Source organism: Urtica dioica, chromosome 8 (genome assembly GCF_054948205.1).
Source record: "Urtica dioica subsp. dioica isolate 48M chromosome 8, U.dioica_male_clone48M_v1_H2, whole genome shotgun sequence".
Lineage (NCBI taxonomy): Eukaryota > Viridiplantae > Streptophyta > Magnoliopsida > Rosales > Urticaceae > Urtica > Urtica dioica.
In genome coordinates, this window is record NC_142763.1 from 4,693,049 (window position 1) to 4,716,345 (window position 23,297).

General features: G+C 36.6%; 4 pseudogenes; 2 read left to right on the plus strand and 2 right to left on the minus strand.

Moving 5' to 3' along the window:
- Positions 1–332: 332 nt before the first annotated feature.
- Positions 333–9,542, plus strand: LOC149387458 (ubiquitin homeostasis protein lub1-like; annotated as a pseudogene).
- Positions 9,475–15,800, minus strand: LOC149387459 (transcription termination factor MTEF1, chloroplastic-like; annotated as a pseudogene).
- Positions 15,801–16,756: 956 nt separating this feature from the next.
- On the minus strand, positions 16,757–16,990 carry LOC149387460 (transcription factor RADIALIS pseudogene; annotated as a pseudogene).
- A 2,334-nt stretch (positions 16,991–19,324) lies between these two features.
- On the plus strand, positions 19,325–21,676 carry LOC149387461 (pentatricopeptide repeat-containing protein At5g50390, chloroplastic pseudogene; annotated as a pseudogene).
- Positions 21,677–23,297: the final 1,621 nt, after the last annotated feature.

Sequence of the window (23,297 nt, forward strand, 5' to 3'; positions counted from 1 at the left end):
TCTTCTAAGTTCTAACTAAAGTTACTAAACAACTTTAGAGAAAGAACACACATTATTAATTCATAAGAAGCCATATTAGTCACCCCTAACATTTAGTTAACAAGTTTATTACTAGACAATAGACATAAACTTAGAGTTAGATGCACCAGACAAGACTTAAAATTTGTTTGAAATAAAAAGTATTTCTCTAAATTTTGGATGTAGTCTTAGTCTTTATATTTGACTTCAATTGAATAGACAATTTCATATTCACAATGTAAACCAACAGCCTCAATTCAGGTTACGGGCGCATCACATAAGTATGAATGATGTCATGTCATTTACGTCTAGCAATGACGTTGATGAGTTGTCCAACAACTTTAGATCGGAAGGACTTGCTCCTCAAGACCCGGAGTACTCTTTATTTACATATTACGAAGGATCTTCTTCTTACAACGACGAGTACTGTTCACCACAACCTCTCAGCACCGTCGCCAGAGTCCAGCCGCATCCAGATTATCCCCCGTACTCTTGGTGGCAGAGGGTCAGTAATTCTTAAAGTGGTGGTGATGTCTCTCTCGACGACGGCGCTACGTGGCAGTATGGCTCACTGGGAGTGGGCTTCTGATTGTCTCCGGGGGGACGAAGGCAAAACTACCACTTGAAACTCTGGTCTGGCCGCCGTGATACCACATCTCCCTGCCTGCCGAAACCATCGCCGAGCTCCGAACCCTCTGTCCCCATCATCCACGTACCAAGTTACGCTCGTAGGTCATCATATTCGTTTCCCTCAAATAGTTCATAAGCCCTTATTCCGCATTCTTTAATTTTCTATCCATACGATGGTTCTCGTTCGGCAAAGAGCACATATGGGAGGTCCGATTCTTGCCGGAGTTTTTAGACTCAAGGTCTCCGGGGAAGTGCCCTATGATTTACATGTACTACATAAACTCCATTGTTGAGCGATACAAATCCGATTTCTCGAGGAGAGTAGCGTTCACGGAGGTCCATAGGAACTTCATCGGCGATGTAGGTTCGATTCGGAGGGCTTCCGATTTTCTCGAGGGTTGGGGTTTGATCAAGTACTCACCTTCGCTCTATTTTTATTTTTCTTACTTTGTCAGCATTTTGGATCTTTAACTCAATTGGTTTTGGTTCATTCACAAATTGGTCATGAATAATTTTTTTTTGTTGCTTTATTGAATTAAATTTCTAATGGACTGCAAATTACTTGTAAAAATAGTTTGGCAAAGTATGTGAATATCAGATAATTTAAAGCATCTACAAACAATTGAAATATGAAACTAGTGAATTGACTTGGTATTAAATTTGTAAGAGTATATGTAGACAGATATTACTTCAGTCTTCATAATTTTCACCACTAATTTATGCTTTAGACTCCAGTACGTTTTTTACATAGCTGATCCCCTTTCATCTAACCAAGTTTGCATCTAACTTCTGTATTCAAATTGGGGAAACATTGGCGTGTATCAAGAAAAAAGCATGTTTAGAATTTGTTTTGGAATACTTTTGGAATAAAGCAAGTTAGAATTCTTTTTCAAACATGTAGCTGTGAATGTAATTAGCTATTGAAATATGAATTCTTAGATATATGTTTGTGTTATTATACTATAATTACTAGTATCACGCTTTGATGAAAATACTTTAAAGGTGCGAATCTCATCAAACCAATGTCACCAGTCATTTGATAAGATATATGTCAATAAATCGTGTCATTTGTTGAAATAATGTCAATAAATCATCAAATAAATCCAAATTTACTGATATATATATATATATATATATATATATATATATAAACAGATCGTGTCGTTTATTGACATATATGTCAACAAAGTGTGTCATTTTTTAAATCATTCACAAATTGTATCTCTCAAAATTACTTTTTTTTAAAATTACATGAGTTAAAAATATCTTATACAATACAAGTCCGGTGAAAGCTTGCTACTCGGGCTACGTGAAACATAATAAGTGAATATGATAAAACATGAAAATTATGTCAATAAATCGTGTCGTTTGTCGACATATATGTCACAAAATTATTTCATTTGTTGACATTGTTGACATATATATGTCAAGAAATCGTCAAACAAGTCTAAATTTGTTGACATATACGAGATTCATAGAAAACAAATAGAGAAAAAAGAAGAAGATGGTAAAATTGTACACAATATATTATCTCTTTTGAAATTTATTAATAGTTGTCCAAATTATGATTTTGATTGATTATGGGATTTTTTTTTTTAGAAGATTCTTTGGGATTGTGCCATGAGAGAAATTATTGTAGGAGGTAAATTTAAAAGAAAATAACCAAATTTGTCATTATATTGGGCTTTATTAATAGAAAACTTGTGGACCAAGCAAACCTTTTCTTCTTTTGGGTTTCCTTTTTTCTTTCTTCCATTTACATATCAGTCCCTGAAAAAACCCATATTTCGAGAAGTCTCCAGGTTAGACGAATCTGCGTCTGTGGCGATGTCGGAATCGCGACATCGTCGCGAGATCGGACGGTGCGGCTTTGGACGCCGGACGCCTCCGACGCGCGGCGCTACTCCGCCGCCAAGATCCTGCTTGGCCACACGAGTTTCGTTGGTCCGGTGGCTTGGATTTCGCCCACAGAGGATATGCCGGCCGGCGGGATCATCTCCGGCGGAATGGACACGCTGGTCATTGTTTGGGACCTCAGGACCGGCGACCCGGTGCAGACGCTGAAGGGGCACCAGCTTCAGGTCACCGGCTTTGCTGTGGACGGCGGCGACATTGTGTCCTCGTCTGTTGATTGGTGAGTTTTCTGTTTGATTCCCGGCGTTTATGAAATATTTTTTATTACCTTGTATTGGTTGAGGTTCATTTGATGCAAATTTGACATTTGGAGGACTGAAAGGGGAGTGGATTGGGAAGAAGAAACAGTAGTGTTTTTGTAACATAGTGATATATTCTGATGATACGCTGCAGTGATGCATTGTGTTAAAGATTTGATTTGGGCATGAGAATCTTGGCTTCAAGTTGTTACGAGCTTTGGTAGATGAAGGAAAACTCGTTGTAGGCTTAGATTATTTTATTAGTAAATATAACAATAGTATCTTATGCTTGTGAGTTTTTTGTTGGAGTCATTGCAAGCATACTGCTAGTCTGTCTTCTCAACGTTCTCACTTTTTTAAGACTAGAGAATGGCATTGCCTCATTTGTATATAAATGGACGAATCTGTTTTTGATTTTTTTTTGGGTGTTTCGTTTGATTGGAAATTACAAACCTGTAATCTCTTTATTGTATTTGAAATAGTACTCTAAAACGGTGGAGAAAAGGTCAAGTTGTTGAATCCTGGGAAGGTCACAAATCACCTATCCAAGCAGTTATTAAGTTACCTTCAGGCGAGCTTGCCTCAGGTAATTTTCATATAATTAGTAGTTTTAAACTTTCAACAATGTATTGCTAATTTCTTTAAGGGTATAAGCTATAAGAACATCCATTGGAGTTGTTGAAGCTATACATCCTCGTCATTCTTATGTTCAATTTTAGGTTCAAGCGATACAACTATTAACATTTGGAAAGGCAAGGCATGCACACGTACCTTGGCGGGGCATTCAGGTTCGGTTGTTAAATTTTAGTTTCGAACATTTCCGCGTAGTACATATATTAGGTTTAAACAAAATTTTATTGCTTGCTCGAATCCAAATAACCAATGAAAAAATGAAAAAGTTAATATAGAAAGGCGACATTTGGATTTGGGCGATGGTAGGAATTGAATTCTGTTTCCGCTTGCATTTTAGTGAAAGACACCGAGCTCATCACTGATGTTTGACTCATTTTATGGAAGTGCATTGATTAGATTACACTTTTTTGGCTCCCTCAATAAGTGTAAACCATATTTTACTCTGTTGTCTGAAATAAATTGTCATCTGAAAGTATACATGTATGTGGTTGCAGACACTGTCCGAGGATTGGCAGTGATGTCTGATATTGGAATTCTTTCAGCATCACATGATGGGTTAGAATTTCTTACTTTTCTCAGCTTTCGAACTTTTTCTTTTGGTGCGAAGTGCATCCCTAATGATGTTAATACAATGTTTTTATAACAACTCAAGCTTTATATGGTGACAATGATGCAGTTCCGTTAGGTTATGGGCTTTGACGGGTGAAGTATTATTGGAGATGGTTGGTCATACGTCCATTGTCTATTCAGTTGATTCACACGAGTCTGGCCTTATAGTCAGTGGTAGTGAAGATCGTTTTGCAAAGATATGGAAAGGTAAAGCTTTCTATCTCAACCTCATAGTCATTTTGCACTGAAGGGATAGTTTCTAAATTTCTCTCCTGCTTCCAGTTTATGTGCTTATTTCTCACAGTTATATGATTTATCAAACGTATGCTATTTATTTTACGCCAAGACTTACAATTCTTTGGTTGTCATTAGAAAGCTTATGAAGACCTATAAGTTTGGATCTGATGGATTTTATTTAGTTTTGTTTGGATGAAGCTGAGGCGTAAAGCATTGTGCTAATAGAAAAAAAATAAAAAACTGTTTGGTTTTTAATCTTTTCTAGTCTCATCAATTTAAAATAGGCAGAGTATAACTTTTAAAGCGCCCGAGATATTTATTAATCATTAGTATAACTTTTGTGCATTTGGGTGCTCCGGTATCAGTTTTACTTCACAGGGCATTAGTTTTTGTCCAAATTTTTTAATGCTTGCAACATGAATTTCATTTTAGTTTATAACCTGGAGTTTTAATCAAATTGTTCAGATGGGGTATGCGTTCAGAGCATAGAACACCCCGGCTGTGTTTGGGATGCCAAATTCTTGGAAAATGGGGATATTGTGACTGCGTGTTCAGATGGAGTTGCACGTGTTTGGACAACGAATCATGATAAGATTGCTGATCCAGTAGATCTCGAGTCATATGCATCGCTGCTTTCTCAATACAAATTGAGCCGGTACGATTCAAAGCTTATCTACCAGTTTGAGTTATTAATCTACTAGCCTAATATTGTCTGAGATTTTGGTTTTGTCATATCAATCTACTGTCATGGCTTGCCTGCATTCTCTCTCAAACAAAATCCACCTTCATAATTTTTTCGTTGCCTTTCATAAAATATCAACTACCCCCTCAAATAAGACTTCTCTTGAGCCTTTACTTCCTCTTTTTTAGCTGTCTGGTTTTCACTTTGTGGCTTTTTTTCAGAAAGAAAGTTGGAGGACTAAAACTGGAAGATCTACCCGGGCTCGATGCTTTGCAAATTCCAGGTAATACTGATAGTTTTAATTTTTCATTTTCTGGCAACATTGAGCTTAGAATGCTGTACTGATCAAAAGGTTACTCATTGTAATTTTTTTAGTGATAGTCTTAAGATTATAGATGAGGTTACGAATTACAATTTATGTTCATATAACTTCCAAAAGCAATTCAGGCTACCATAACTTAATGTAGCCTCGTGTGTTCGTGGAGTCGTATTAACTTCCTTGTTCTTGAACTCGTTGATTATTATTCACGTGTTCAAACATTATGATATACAGGCTCCAGTGATGGTCAGACAAAAGTTGTTAGAGAAGGGGACAACGGTGTGGCATATGCTTGGAATTTGAGAGAACAAAAGTGGGATAAAGTAATTATCTTTTATATTTTGCATTGTCTATATCAAGCGTTTTGTTTTGCTCTTGTTTTCATGTGGCTCTGAAATCATCCATTTCTGTATTTTGCAAGTTTTCATTTGCTGGTTGCAACTGTTAGCATATTTTCTTGTACTTGTAATCCACAAAAACTATATGCTGCTTTATTTCGGTTTGACTGGAAACATTTTAGAAAATGAACATATCACTTTTCTGCTTCAAGTTCTTCAAACAAGTTTCATTTATTGACTTTGTGTTATATCCGTGTCATTGATTTTGTGTTAACTAGATTGGAGAGATTGTTGATGGACCGGACAACAGCACAAAACGTCTTGTTCTTGATGGAATTGAATATGATTACGGTAAGCATCTTTATTTCTGAAATTTCAAATCAGACACATTATCAATTATAAATCGATTTCAAAAAAGAACTTCATCTTCTCTTTTTCTTTCAGTTTTTGATGTTGATATTGGAGATGGTGAGCCCATACGCAAGTTGCCTTACAATAGATCAGGTTACTACTTGTTCTCTTCTCTTCTTCCATATTTTAGCCCTCTAATTTTAAACCTCTGTAACTCTTCATTTTTAGTTTAGTATCCATTTACGTCTATATATTGGAGAATCTCAATTCTTAAGCTACCAATGGGATGTTAGGATTCTGTGGTCTAAAGTGCACTGAATAATAAATTCATATGAACATTTTGTGGGCTGTAGCATGTGATCTCTCATTTAGCTTTATCGAGATATAGGTTTATAATCACAAGTTGTTTAAATGTGCTGAGTTTGTCTACAATTCGCATTAATTATATAATAAAAAAATCTTGATTTATATTTTAGTACGGTGCGGTTACATTGGCCGCAAAATCAGTTTTTGAGACAATGAGCAATAATCAAATTCACTGAACAGACACTCCGTACGACACCGCTGATAAATGGCTACTGAAGGAGAATTTACCTCTTGCCTACCGACAACAAATTTGAATAATTGAAATTAATATTGTTATTTACAGTTACCACCGTAAAAAAAAAATTAGCCTAGTTCTATCTAGTTCAGACCAAAATGCAAACCTGTGTAGACTGATTTGTTTCTCTGCTGTTATTATTTATTAGTTGTAACAGACAATAACTTATCTAGAAAATTATATTCATCTAACGTTTTTATTCTACATCTTTCCAGAAAGGAATGCTTGTTTTCGACGTGGCTCCATTTGATGGAATTCTCAAGAAGATTACAGAATTTAATTTTGCTCTGCACTCTGATCAGGCAGGTTCTTAATGTAACTGAATATGCGGTCAATTATTTTAGGTGGTTAGTTACAGTTTACCAGCATGATTGGGTGTTTATGCGTCTCTCTCTTTTTCCGAAGTATTTCGTATAGAAGGGATTTTTTTGGCCCCATGCTTTGCACAGACCTTTTTTTTTTTTTTTTTTTCTTGCCCTGGAGATTTTATTATTATTATTTTTTTTCCTTTTAAATTTAGAGGTGTTCTCTGTTTTATATTTATCCCTTGTTTTTTTCTGCAACGGGTTAGCTATGTAGACTATCCTTCACCTTATATTTTGCATAGGAAAAAAATGGTATCTAGGCCGGTGGATTTCTTTAAAAGTAAGATGGGGATTTAACTAGACCTCAAGATGCTCATAGAAATATTGTAATTTTTTCTTCTTTCAAATCTATTGTTCTTTATATCAATCCATAGGTTCTGATAAAAGATTGGATTTTTTTTTTGCAGGAAAACAAGCACTTGGCTCTATCAGAGCTTGAGCTTTCCAGATTGGCCTCTTTAGTAAAAGTTTTGAAGGACACGTCACATTATCATTCTAGCAAATTAGCAGATACTGATGTTGCTGTGTTGGTGAGACTGATAAAGTCATGGCCACTTGCAATGATATTTCCAGGTTGGAGCTAGACCTCAGGATTTTTTTTTTTTTTTTTATGTGTTTTTTTTTTAATTTTTTTTTTTATGTTGAAACTAATTTTTAACATCTGTTGAAAAATCTGAGTTCAAATGTAGTAGAAAGCTCGAGAAAAAATTAAAAGCAAATTATCCAGTATTTCTAACTCGACCATTCAAGAAGTTAACTTTATGGCTTGTGTGGTCTTCTATTTGCAGTAATCGATACTCTCAGGATTGCTGTCCTTCATCCGGAAGGAGCTACTCTACTTCTTCAGCACACTAAGGATACAAATGGTACTGCTAATAGAAATACCCATGCCTTAATTTTTCCATTGAAAGTTTTTTCCGTGGTAAATTTTCTCCGACGCTTTACTCCGTTCTACAAATATATAACAAAAAAAATAAAAATTGATATCTGTAGTTTGCTATCGTTGACTTTCTGCGTCTTTTGTTTAGATGTGTTACTCGATATCGTAAGAAAGGTGGCCGAAAACATTTCAGTACCAGCGATCCTCCTGACAAGCATTCGTCTTGTTACTAATTTGTTCAAGAGTTCTTGCTATCTTCACTGGTTGCAAAGACATTGTGGCGAGGTAAAAAAATGAGAGTTTGTTAAACTTTCTTACAGGAAGATTTCCAGTTATCTACATTCCCACGATTACCCAATATCCCTGTATAAGGAATTCTTCAACTTTTGATATTGCAGGCTCTTAATGCTTTCTCTGGTTGTCTTTCGTCTACAAATAAGCATGTACAGTTAGCTGGTTCAACCTATCTATTGAAGTAAGTATAAAATTTGACTACACCATTGCATAAAACCACAAGGATTAGATAGGGGTTTTATTCCATAATCTTTACACGTGCCTTTTTTTGAATGATTTTATTCATTTATTTATTTGGGTGCACTTTTCTCTAGCCATCTCTTTGATTTATTGATTTATTTATTTTCTGAGTCGGTTATTTCTGATGAAACGAAAGGGTTTTATGCATTTTGTTCTTCCTCTTTTTATGATTGGAGCCATGTTTCGTAATGTGCCAGCTATGCGGTGCTGTTGATTGAAAAGAAGGATGAAGAAGGTCAGTCTCAGGTTCTTTCTGCTGCTATCGAGGTATGATTCACTCTTTCAAAATATTTTGTGTTGAAAACGGAACTTCATATTTCCATAATGTTGAGCTTGGATTTATTTGTGCTACGTTTGCTATTACAGTTTTTATGGACTTGGGTTAAATATTATAACTTGATAATATATCGTTTCTGCAGCTTGCCGAGCAGGAAAATCTAGAAGTTGATTCAAAATTCCGTGCTTTGGTTGCAATCGGATCACTGGTATGTTTCTCACCACATGTATAATTATCACATGTTAGTCAATCGGTGCCAAACAAGCTCGGCGCGTTTGTTTTCTCTTATCTTATTTATTTGTATATTTGCTTTTGAAACAGATGCTGAACGGTCTAGTCAAAAGACTAGCTTTGGACTTTGATGTGCAAAGCATAGCTAAAGCAGCAAAAGCTTCCAAAGACACCAAAGTCGCTGAAGTCGGAACTGATATCGAGCTCGTAATCGAAACAAACGGAATGTTGGGGTAACTTATTTTCCTTCTCATTTCTTTTTTTACAGTATGTTATTTCCCAATTGGCTAAGCTTTTTGTGTAGTGAGACAGATTGAATCTAAACCCCCAAATCAACCGTACGTTGAATGAAGCATTCAGTTTAATTACACTCTAATTACCCCCATGACCCTGTTTTCCAGTTAGAAAACTACCATTAGATGTTCTGAGATAAATTTGTGACTGTTTGGAGATAGCTTTTTTATGTAGTTTTTGTAATCTTGTTCTCTTACAGATTTTTGTGCAAAACACAAGAGATCGAAGGGAATCGAGCAAGGCGATGAAAGACAAACCTGCCCCAAGCATAGACACTTGTTTTTAAATTCCAAATTCACCGATGCTCAGTTTAAGAGCCTGCCATGAATTTTATGAAAAGGCAGTTTATCTTGTTGTATACTTTTTCTCGGAACAGACGATAACAAAGTGATGTTTTTATTTTGTAATACACTATCCATATTCAATTAAAAAAAAAAAAATAGGTTACGGTAATTATTGGTTATTTCCATTGGGCATAGAACTTTTGGTCACCCCATATCAGCATTCGATTGAGAGGAATCTTGACATTCCTCTTCTTGAGATGCTCGTGCCTGGGCGCTATTCTCTTGCCCAAGCTGAACCCAAAGTACTGTGGAAACTTGAGCAGCTCCTCCGACCCTCTCGCCATCTCCCACACCAAGTAGTCATACTTGGGCCGCAAGACTCCCTCGACGCTGTACCCGAATATCGCCGGAACCCTAGCGCAGGCCCGCTCGGCCTCCTCCCCCGAGAGCCCCGCCTCGTCCCTCAGGAACCGGAGCTTCCTCTCGAGCTTGTTGACCCGCGTGTTGAGAAGGTGTGCGTTCAGGCTCGTGGGCGACCCGAGCCCCGCCACCCCGACCCGCCGGAGCAACTCCAGGCTCGGCCGGAGGCAGTACTCCAGGCTTGAATAGAGAAACACTGACTTTGTTGCCGGGCACCGCAGAATCATCTGCCGTGAATCCTCCGGCGAGGCAGTGGCGACCTCGTCCGCCAGGAAGGCGAGGATGGCGTCCACAGTGGGCCCGCCGGATGGACGGAAGAGGTCGGGGGCGTGGGCAGCGAGGCGGGGGATGTCGCGGTCGGAGAAGCCGCTCGACTTGAGGGACTCGACGGCGGCGAGGATTCCGGCGACAGCGAGGTGGGGAGGTTTCTGGGGTCGATGTCGGGGCGGATAATGCCGACGGTTTTGAGGTACCGGATGTTTTCGCGGTGGGAGGTCCGGAACTTGATGAAGTGAGACGGAGAGGAAATCGGGTTGTGAAACGCCGGATATTGATCAAGAAAGGAATGCTATATGAGAGGTTGAGCACATCCCAACTAGGTTGGCACCCACTCAACTCTCAGCATTTAACATTCAGTTTGTATTTACAATTACAACCATATATCCAATGGAATGGAAACAAACAATATAAAAAAATAATTAGCTAACTAATGAGGGAAAAAGAGCCGGTGGGCCTTGGTGTTCTCGGCTTTCTTGTTCTTGAGAACCTTTGCGATCCTTTCCTTCACAGTCGTGCCTGTCTTTGACTTTGTCTTTGTCTTTGTCTTTGTCTTTGTTGTCTTCTTGGCTTCGCGAAGCTTTTCCAAGAGCACCTTCATGCTCTTCCCGGGTCGTTCTTGCCCTCTCATCGCCGTTGACTTGTTCTTCGCCTCATCCTCTGCATCGCAACGCTCTTTCCACAGCAACAGCTTCTTCAGTCATACACTTCCCGGGTCCTACTCGTCCTTGCGTTGACTTCTCATCCTCGTCGTGGTTGCTTGTAACGCAAGAATACTCCGCTGAAATTGAAGAAAACTCTTCGCTCAACAACAGGTCGTGTTCGTCCCGAACGCTCTTCTTGAACTCGTCACTGAAGAGGAACTCCTCGTCCAACTCTGGATAATCACTCCACAAATCATCCATCGCACCATAGCTATTAACGAACTAGGATCAATCTGCAATCGATTTTCTCCAAAATTAATCGAGAATTAGGGTTTAAGCTGCTAGCTTACAAGTTAAAGACTAATGCGGCAATATTTAGGGTTTTGTATTCGGGTTGATTACAATCATGTATCACAGTAAATGTGGGTAAATTAATTAAGGAATTGCTTACGTACGTTGATTGATCGAGTCTGTCTCTTCGCCGCTGAATGATCGACTTTCGTTGCTCAGTTTGCTTGATTCCCTTCAAGAAATCACTAGTAGGGTTTCAACTTGTGATTTGTTATATGAGAGTAAATCAGGTAAGTTAAGTCGGTGGCAAAGTGTAATTAATGTAATATACGCAGCTCCGAATACAACTTCGTTGCTCATTTCTCGCCACGTGGTATATGTACGCGTATATATGATATCAAAATATTATTTCCTTCTTCAAAGTAACAATACATGATATGATAATATAATAATATTTTGAACCAAATACATAATAAGACTATACGATAAAATTAACCGTCCTATTAATGGAATATAAATTATACATTTATTAATGGAATATAAATTATACATTTATTAAGAAGCCTCAGTATGTCTTGGGTGATTAATTTACTTTAGGTCTATACTTATACATTATAGAATAAAGTTAATAATTTTTTTTAATAAAATGAAATTTTGGCTAGAATTTTAAATTAAACTAGATAATTAGCTAATTGTACTAAATTCTTCGTCATTTTATTAAGATATTATAAGAATATTTTTAAAAAAATATTAGGAATAAATATTAGAAAAATTCTTTATATATTTCTTTAATTATCTATATGGCACGTTAAATTTAAATATTAGAACATGAATAATCCAAATAAGGGTACTAAATAATGTCGCATATAATACAAATTCTATAATGCTTCAATACAACTTACTTGTATTTAAAAATTAAATTTACATTACTAATAATCTAACAATAAAAATGCTAAATATATATGATAAAATATTAGAAACTCGTGCGATTCTCCATGACATTCATACATGTCACAAGGTTTGTTAGACGCCATTTTCGGAGTCTGATTCTCAAAGATATATGATATACAAACTTCAACGATGGGTATAATACGACTCCAATAGAGTTGATTTTTAATGATATTTTGTTGCTTGTAATAACTTATGCATAGTCTAAATTTCTCATGGCTCTAGTACTATTAAAGAAGCTATCCACAATCTTATTAAAGTTGGTTAGCTGGTTGATTCCAACAAGGTTTGGTGACACGAGATTTCTAATTCTATCTGGTTGAGGCGGAAACTATTAATTAGTGAGAAGCATTGACACGGCTGGTTCTTCTGCGGAGAATATCTTATTGAAATTGCTCAAACTAATTTTGACGAAGCTATTTCCTATAAAAATAAATATAAATAAAGATTAATAAGATAAATTTCTTTCATAATTGAACAAGTAAATAAATGCATCGGTAATTATTATTTCTAAATTAGAATATTCAATGGATGAGCATTTTTAGATTAATTCTATACGATGCTTATAATATAATTAAATAACATCGGAAAATCCAAACGGTTAATAGATATCATTGAATGAATGGGCATATTATGATAAATAAGTTATGGCATCAACCAACTAAAGGATTTTAATAAAGCATTATTCTACTACGTTGCCATATTGACATGTCACAAAATTTATCAACTAGCATATATGGAAAAATATAATTTTTTTCTCAAATACTAATTGACTTGAAGAATTAGTACTTAGTTCTCGTACCAACCCAAAAAAAGGGAATTGCATTTACAGATATGCCTTGTATCCTTTCATTGTACCAAGAGATGCTTTGAACAAGTTGGTAGTTCAATTTTATTTTATTTTATTTTTTTTCGTTTTGTGCTATTTATGAGAACTTTTTTACCATGTTAAACAAAATAGATTGATCATTGACCTTATAAAAAAAAAAAACAGTGTGCTATGTAAAACAAAAAATAAAACTAATAAATTATCACTAATGGTACAACTCTTTTTGGATATTTGAAGAGTGACCTAATTAATATTAATGTCGATATTTGGGGAGTGCGTATAAAATCTAATCTAAAATTGGATATATGAAAAAAAAAATTACACATTCTGTAATAAATATTTTTGACTTATTGAAGATTTATATAAATGGTGGAATTTTGAGGGGGAACGAATCCTAATGATTTGAGTAATATGTATATGGATAACTTTTTAAAATTGGCTTATACATAGTAAATTGTTTTTCTAAGGTGAATGCAGATTGCAAAATATGAGGTTCATTGACATCGAATGTAAAATTTATAGGACCTTTCTATTAAAAGAACATTATTACTTTATGTTTAGGGGGAAAAATCCTATTTATCCTCTAAGTTGTGCATCTATTTGTGTGTCTTTTGAGCATACTGTTTATTACTTAAGTCTCCCTAGAAATAGTTATTTAGTAACTCAAATACATCCTTTCGGTTAAGTCAGAGATCTCTCGGTTTCGCTTCATATATCTTTTTTCTTCTTCTGCTTTTTGAGCTGCGGTTTCTGTTTGGCTGTTTCGTATGATATATTTTTCGAAGATTTTACATTGCTGATTCAGTATTTGGATCAGAAATGTGACACGCTGATATGAGAGAGAGAGAGAGAGAGAGAGAGAGAGAAGGCGAGAGACTACTGATTATAACAGAATGATCTCATAATGAAATATTACATTGGAAAATACGAGATTGCAGAACAAAAAGCTAGGGAGACAGAGATAATCAAGAAAGAAATAGAAACAGCAATTACGAAACAAACTAAACATGCATAGCTAGAAATTACGAAATAAAACGAAAAAATAGATTATTCTTCGATCATATTTAATCCGATACGTGGTTGAGCTTGAGGTTTCTACTCCTGCAATGGAAAACAATAAAATAATAAGTACGTGAAGCCACAAAATTAGTGGTTTGTAAATAGATTCCAGTAATTAATTAAATACATGAAACGAAAAAAATATAAAAAATAAAATAAAAACGCTCGCTTCAGTTAGTTATTGTATATATCAAATAAGGATGTGTTTTCCAGGAACTAATAAGAGTAAACACGAATGTGTTTTTGAATAGATTTTTAAATTTATTTTTAGGAAGGCTTTTTGTTTTTGTTAACAGATTCTTATCGATATATAAGTGAGAAGCCAGTGCTGATTTAGCCATTAGTAAACTTTAGATTTGGGAAGCACTATCGTGGGACAAAAATCTGGGCTTGTTATGTAGAATGGAAAAAGTAGTTGTAAATGGTTTGACTAGAAAAAAAAAAAAGAGAACTCTTATATTTGACTACCATGCATGGTATACCTCTTTTTACCACCCACCGGTGGTCTTGTACTTTGAGCGGAATTTGGTTGGACTCGATAAACTTAATATCTTCGACGACGAGCTCATAGTGCACCTTAACCTCATCGGCAGTTTTCCCGCCAACGGCTCTTGCAACCTTGACCCAACGGTCAGGGGTTTCCTTGTCGAACAAGGGAAGAGCACGCTCGAAGGCCTTGTTTTGCTTGTCGGTCCATGACGGCATTGTAGAGGAAGCCATATGTGTTTTGAGCTTGTGAGAGATGGGAAGAAGATAATAAGAACGGGAATAGTGAAAAGGAAAAAAGAGTTTCAAAGAGGATATTAGAAGTGTGAGTGATGGTTTGAATGAAAAATAAAAGAATGCAAGGCTTGCTTTTTATAAGGGGAAAAGAGCGAGGGGTGAGGTGAGATGTGACTAGTTGTCACGGATGTGCCTTGTTAAATTTTTATGACTTTCGAAAAAAAAAAAAAATGTAAGGCAAAAATGCTCAAAGTTTGCTATAATCGATATTTATACTCATTTTTTTTCTTGGGCAAAAATATCCGATGTTACAAATTTAGTTACGTGTAAATACTTTTTCCATTAAAATTTATGTTTGAACTTAACAGTCCAAGTAGTTACGGCACTACTAAATAGTAACATGTGGTATTTTTGTAAAAAAAAAAAAGAATTAGTATATAAGGTTGGTCAAAACATTTAATATTTTTGCCGCTATTATTAGTTATTTGTCTCCTTATTAGGAACCACAAATTTTGACGAAGCTATTTCCTATAAAAATATATATATAAATAAAGATTAATAAGAGAAATTTCTTTCATAATTGAACAAGTAAATAAATGCATCGGTAATTATTATTTTTAAATAGAATATTCAAAGGATGAGTATTTTTGGATAAATTCTATACGATACTTGTAACATAATTAAATAACATCGGAAAATCCAAACGGTTAATAAATATCATTAAATTAATGGGCATATTATGATAAATAAGTTATGGCATCAACCAACTATAGGAGTTAGTGCTGATTGAGCCATTAATAAGCTTTGGATTTGGGAAGCACTATCGTGGGACAAAAATCTGAGCTTGTTATTTAGATGGGAAAAAGTAGTTGTAAATCGTTTGACTAGGAAAAAAAAGAAAAGAGAACTCTTCTATTTGACAACCATGCATGATATACCTCTTTTTACCACCGGTGGTCTTGTACTTTGGGAGCGGAATTTGGTTGGACTCGGTAAACTTAATATCTTCGACGAGGAGCTCACGGTGCACCTTAACCTCATCGGCAGTTTTCCCGCCAACGGCTCTTGCAACCTTGACCCAACGGTCAGGGGTTTCCTTGTCGAACAAGGCAAGAGCACGCTCGAAGGCCTTGGTTTGCTTGTCGGTCCATGACGGCATTGTGGAGGAAGCCATATGTTTTTTGAGCTTGTGAGAAATGGGAAGAAGATTATAAGAACGGGAATAGTGAAAAGGAAAAAAGAGTTTCAAAGAGGATATTAGAACTTTGTCTAAGTGTGAGTGATGGTTTGAATGAAAAATAAAAGAATGCAAGGCTTGCTTTTTATAAGGGGAAAAGAGTGAGGGGTGAGGTGGGATGTGGCTAGTTGTCACGGATGTGCCTTGTTAAATTTTTATGACATTTGAAAAAAAAAATGACGGAAAAAATGCTCAAAGTTTGCTATAATCGATATTTATACTCATTTTTTTTCTTGGGCAAAAATACCCGATGTTAATTTAGTTACGTATAAATATTTTTGCCATTAAAATTTATGTTTGAACTTAACGGTGCAAGTAGTTACGGCGCTACTAAATAGTAACATGTGGTATTTTTGTAAAAAAAAAAAGAATTAGTATATAAGTAGTGTTTGATCAAAACATTTAATATTTTTGCCGCTATTATTAGTTATTGGTCTCCTTATTAGGAACCACAAATTTTGACGAAGCTATTTCCTATAAAAATAAATATAAATAAAGATTAATAAGCGAAATTTCTTTAATAATTGAACAAGTAAATAAATGCATCGGTAATTATTATTTTTAAATAGAATATTCAAAGGATGAGCATGTTTGGATAAATTCTATACGATGCTTGTAACATAATTAAATAACATCGGAAAATCCAAACGGTTAATAAATATCATTAAATGAATGGGCATATTATGATATATAAGTTATAGCATCAATCAACTATAGGAGTTAGTGCTGATTGAGCCATTAGTAAGCTTTGGATTTGGGAAGCACTATCGTGGGACAAAAATCTGGGCTTGTTATTTAGATGGGAAAAAGTAGTTGTAAATCGTTTGACTAGAAAAAAAAAAAAAAAAAAAGAGAACTCTTATATTTGACAACCATGCATGGTATACCTCTTTTTACCACCCACCGGTGGTCTTGTACTTTGGGAGCGGAATTTGGTTGGACTCGATAAACTTAATATCTTCGACGAGGAGCTCACGGTGCATCTTAACCTCATCGGCAGTTTTCCCGCCAACGGATCTTGCAACCTTGACCCAATGGTCAGGGGTTTCCTTGTCGAACAAGGCAAGAGCACGCTCGAAGGCCTTGTTTTGCTTGTCGGTCCATGACGGCATTGTGGAGGAAGCCATTTGTGTTTTGAGCTTGATACAGAGATGGGAAGATATATATATATATATATATATATATATATACATATATATATAAGAACGGGAATAGTGTAATTGAAAAAAGAGCTTAAAAGAGGATATTAGAACTTTGTCTAAGTGTGAGTGATGGTTTGAATGAAAAATAAAAGAATGCAAGGCTTGCTTTTTATAAGGGGAAAAGAGTGAGGGGTGAGGTGGGATGTGGCTAGTTGTCACGGATGTGCCTTGTTAAATTTTTATGACATTTGAAAAATAAAATGGCTGCAAAATTGCTCAAATTTACTCTAATCGATATTTATACTAATTTTTTTCTTGGGCAAAAATATCTCATGTTACAAATTTAGTTACGTATTAATACTTTCGCAGTTAAAATTTATGTTTGAACTTAACGGTGCAAGTAGTTACGGCGTTACTAAATAGTAACATTTGGTATTTTTACAAAAAAAAAAATATGAGTATATAAGTAGTGTTTTGTCAAAACATTTAATATTTTTGCCACTATTATTAGTTATTTGTCTCCTTAGGAACCACATTTCACTTGGGTGTTTATGAGTTGAAAGGGGGAAATGGGATATTTTATCTCTTTATTTTATTTTTTTTATTATTAGCATGGAAGCACGTACGAATAGTTAAGGACTACGAAACGTTGTCTTGATCATTTTTTCCATACTTGCAAAATAAAATCGGAAATAGTATAAGCATGTTCACGTTTTATTGAACTATACCAGTTTATTTCTATCTAAAGAAACAAAACTACGTTTTGGCATATTTATTGTATATGATTATCTGTTGATGCAAACAAAAAAGTTAAAATTTAAAATGATAAATAATCAGGTAGTAAAAACATGAATGTAAAAATGGAATAAAAATAATACTTCATTGATATTGATCAAGAAATGAATGATATATGAGAGGTTGAGCACATCCCAACTAGGTTGGCACCCAGTCAACGCTCAACATTTAACATTCAGTTTGTATTTACAATTACAACCATATATCCAATGAAATGGAAACAAACAACACCAAAAAATCTTTTGAACCATATATCAAAATATTACTTCCTTCTTCAAAGTAACAATTACAACCATATATACAATGTATCAAGTATTACAACAAAATATTATTACATATTTTAGTCTTTAAATATTTTGTAAAGATTCTATTTCATTTGAAAATATTACATACAAAATATTATATAAAAATATTACATACAAAATAGCTCAAATTTATAAAATATTATACATTAATAGCACAAATTCATAAAATATTATATATATATATATATATATATATATATATATACAATTTTCTATTAAAAAAGATTATATACATAATGTATTTTATTTATATATGTTTAAAAATTGAAAAATATATGTATATATTACATGTATATATTTTAAATATATTTTGCCACATTTTTTCCGTTCGGTTTTTCATCGGGTTGTCGTTTTTCCATGGAAAACGGCATTTCCAAACTGCAAACCGAATACCCTTTTCCACATTTTTTCCGTTTGATTTTCCATCGACTTGTCGATTTTCCGTGAATCAAGAAGCTCGAAACGGTAACGAAAATGACATTTTTTTCCTTGCCTAGAACTACTAATTTTCAATGAACTATTATTAATTTTAACAAAGGTCGGATCTCGCTATCTACAAATGTGGTTTCTTGGGTCACGCAGTCAACTACTTTTTCTTTTTTGTATTTTATGTCAGTGATTTAAAAAGTATTTTATGTTCTGTCTTCAGACAAACAGTCAAAACAACAATGCAAGAAACCGGTTCTTTCAAGCTTTAGACCAACTCCACCCGAACGTCATTCTCATTGAATGGCGTCAGGGTGGAGTCCGACCATACCCTATATCCCACGCCAAAATGACGTGGGTGTTTAATTGATTTTAGTGTTGCGCCAAATATGGCGCAACACTATTCACTACACTAATTTTTTTTAGCCCTTGTAAAGTTTATAATTTATACATTTGCACTTATATATAAAATTATATCATATTTATCCTTAAATTATTCATATTTTATATTTTATATTTTAAATTTATTTTCAAATACAACATTGATATTTAGAGTTTGAGAAAAACTAAAATGACATTAATAAATATTAAGTTTAGTTTATGTTAATTTGTATTTTGAATTATTTCATGGAGTAATATTTTATTATTAAATAATGAATAAGTGATATAATTGGAAGATATGAAATAAATATAAGAGTCTGGAAATAAAAAGAGAAAGTAAAAAAAAAAAAAGAATATAAAAATAATATTTCAATTTGGTATAGATAAGAGTTGAAATGGTGTAATCGGGTGAATGGAGTTGGTCTCAGACTTCGTACTCTCCGAACGAAAATCGCTCGCTCTGATCTTTCTTCTCTGCGTGTGTTTCCAAAGCTACGATCTCATCTCTATAGCCATGGAAATCTCGCTCGGATCTCGAACCGCCACAATTTCTTGCGTCTTCGGTTTTTCTTCGTCCTTCGAGCGCCGGAGATCTCTGATATCGCCGCCGAAGGCTGTGGCTCCCCGCGCAAAGTGCTCTCTCCAGCCACGCCCGGAGGCGAAACGTTTCGCGGTGGACGTGGGAGAGAGGAAGAAAACGGCATCGATGGAGGAGCCGAAGGTGGCTACGAGGTCGATGAGTGGGATTTGCGACGAGATAGAGAAGCTTGTTTCGGGGAAGAGATACGAAGAAGCACTCGAGCTTTTCGGGTTTTGGAGATCGCTGGCTGTAATGGAATCCGGACCAGTACTCTCGATTCACTGGTAAGGGCTTGCATCGGATTGAACTCCGTTAGAGGAGTGAAAAATCTCTCTGAATTCGTTTCCAGGACTGGCCTTGAATTGGATTTGCACATGAGGAAGAGGTTTCTTTATATGCACGTGAGGTGCGGGATGATGATCGACGCACGCAAACTGTTCCACGAATTGCCCGAGTGGGACTTGGTCTCATCCAACATGATGATCGCGGGCCTCGTGGATTCGAGGCACTTTGCCGAGGCGATCAGTCTGTTCCTCGTGATCCACGAGAAATTCTCCGAGATCGGAGCCCACACATTCACCCCCGTGATCCGAGCCTGCTTGGGCCTCGGAATCGTGACGATCGGACGGCAGATTCACTCCTGCGCGGTCAAGTCCGACGTGGTGGCCAACGCCTTCGTGGCCTGCGCTCTGATCAACATGTACAGCAAGTGCAACTCCATTAAAGAAGCTCGGCTCGTGTTCTCCAGGCTGGCGGAGAAGACAACGGTGGCTTGGACCTCGATCATCGCAGCGAACGCGCGCCACGAACACACCGAGGAAGCCCTGAGTTTGTACTACGAGATGAGAGACTCGGGCGTTAAAATCAACCAATTCACGTTCTCCATAGTTATCAAGATCTGCTCGAGGCTCGCCTCGCTGGCGCACGCCAAGCAAGTCCACGCCGACCTCGTGAGCCACGGCTACGGATTCGACCTCGTCGCCAACACCGCGCTCATCGACTTCTATGGAAAGTGGGGCAGCGCCGAGGACGCCCGCAACGTGTTCGACAAAATGCCGTTCAAGGACGTGATCACGTGGAACGCGATGATCGCCGCGTACGGCAACCACAGGCTCGGGAGCGAGGCCATCGACCTCTTCGAGAGGATGACGAGGGAGAACAACCGGAATATCATCCCCGACCACGTCACGTTCCTCGCGGTCCTCTCGGCTTGTTCCTACTCGGGCCTCTCCGATCAAGGCTGGGCGATCTTCGAGTCGATGAGCAGAGACCACAAGGTCAAGCCTCGGGCGATGCACTACGCGTGCATGATCGAGCTGCTCGGGAGAGAAGGCTGGTTGGAAGAAGCCCACGAGATGATACTGAAAGCCCCGTTCGAGCCCAAGATCAACATGTGGGAAGCGCTTCTCACCGCTTGCCGGGTCCACGGGGATTTGGAGCTCGGGAGAATCGCCGCCGAGAAGATCTACGGAATGGAGCCGGAATTGCTCAACGGCTATCTAGTCCTCTTGAACATATACAAGGCCACAGGAAAGGCAAAGGAAGCTTCTTCCGTGCTTCGGACCCTGAAAAGGAAGGGTCTGAGGATTTTCCCGGCGTGCACTTGGATAGAGGTGAAGAAACAGGCTCACGTGTTTCGGTCTGGAGACAAGACCCATGCGGAAACCGAAAAAATCTACCGGAAACTCGAGGAACTGACGGCTGAGATCACAGAGCTCAGGTACGTCCCCGAGCGAGACTCTGTGCTCGACGAACGCGAAGAACGGTCGTCGCACCAGAGCGAGAAACTCGCGATCTCGTTCGGGATCATCAGTACTTCCGACGGGACGCCGCTGCAGATCGTGCAGGGCCATCGGGTCAGCGGCGATTGCCACTCCGCGATCAAGTTGATCGCTTTGGTCGCCGGGAGAGAAATCGTTCTCAGGGGCGCTATTAGGTTTCACCATTTCAAAGATGGAGGTTGTTCTTGTGGAGATTATTGGTAATTTCTTTCAACAATTATACTACACCTTGTTTCATTTTACTTCTATTCTTCAGTTAGTATCATAAAGATGGGAATTGCTCTTGTGGAGATTATTGGTGACTTTCTTGTCTTTCTTTTTCAAGTACACAACTTTAATGTTAAGATTGTCCATTTAATCATAGCTCAATAGTAAATAAAAATTGGCCTACTCTTGTTATTCAGTTGTGAGTAATTTTTATTTATTCTTTTATTGAGAGGTGATTTGAGACTTGCATGTAATCATCCTCATTGGCTTCAACGTTGTTTACATCGTCTTTGCTGAGCACATTTCCTCTCTTTTCTTGCCTCGCTTTCCACTTTTCCACTCTGTCTTTCCATTCCTCATTGGACTCATTGCCATAACCTTCTCTCTCTCCCTCAAATTCCTTACCAGCAACTACACATTCCAATCACAGCAACGCAATTAATTGAATGTCTATATATTTATTTCTGATATCGATTAGGAAATCCAATTACCACTTCCTCCAACAGAGAAAGCGTGAACATTGGGCTGCCATCGCTGATTACTGTTATTATTGATATGGTTGTCTCCACCGTCCTGTAAAATAAATAAGGGTCAAGCGGCTATATAGCCAAATAGAACTTAAGCTTTTGCAAAATAGCCATAGTTTGCCAACTATAAGCAAACTAGCTAAAGTAAGATTAATCTAGGCTGTATTAAATTTAATCCCAACGAACTATAAAGACAAAATGTAAGCTTTATGAAGGCTGGATTAAAATTAATCGAGGTAGGATTAAAAGTCATGGTACTCTCAATTGGCTATTTTGCTATACCTAATGAAACTATGACTATATTGCAAAAGTCATACTTTGAATTGGTTATTTCATATCATTTTTCCTTTACATAATCATGTTTCCTAGGACACAAAAAGTTCAATTCTAATTATTATTTATATATGGTATTTTTGGAAGCGTTAGTAAGCTTGAGTAAGAGAATTGAAATTGAATGTACGTCCGTACAATTTGGTCTCAACGGCTATATTCATGTTGATTATCTTTGATGCCCAAATTTAATCGATATAGACATGAATATCGAATTTTGATTTCAGCAAACTTCACAAATTTTAAGACAGTCTTAGAATTTTATTTTGGTTCAAGTTTGAGTGGTGACATAGAAACAATTAAAAAAAAAAAAAAAAAAAAAGAGCGGGCGTATGTTGCCTCATTGTTACATGTTAGTTTCCTTTTTATACAATCTGCTGTAATCTCATGATAGTAGCGATGCAAGAGGACACAATCCTCATAATCAAGATATTTATGTCAAATTTTAGAGGACTCCATTATGACAAATTTGTGGATTTGATATCTGGGATTTTCATGATAATCTTGCCTTGCCTTGACATTATTGGCGAGCTAGCTAGCTATTCTCTCAAGCAGGACCGGCTATAATTTTTTTAGGACCTTTCATTTTAGCTATTTACTCATCGTGACGAGTGTCAACTGATATAGTCAGTTCGTGATCAAGATCCTCCGGGTTCAACCCGTATCGAGAGAAGTAGATTTATTCCGTTATACTTCCATTGATACATATCAGCCCTAAGCATTGTTGCTTCCCTAGTGAAAGATTCTTTCGAACGTTACTTACTTCGAAAGTGCGCGCAATCTATCGGTTCTGGAATCAACCCTTAGGTGACAGAACATTAACCTTCTTTCAGGAAGGCTGGATTCCGTATCTGTTTCTCACTCGAGTTATGCTCTGAGAAAACTCCCAAGACATAAGCTGTGATTAGCATGAATAGCCTTTTAGCGAATGAGTCAAAGAACTCAGTAACATAACCCAGT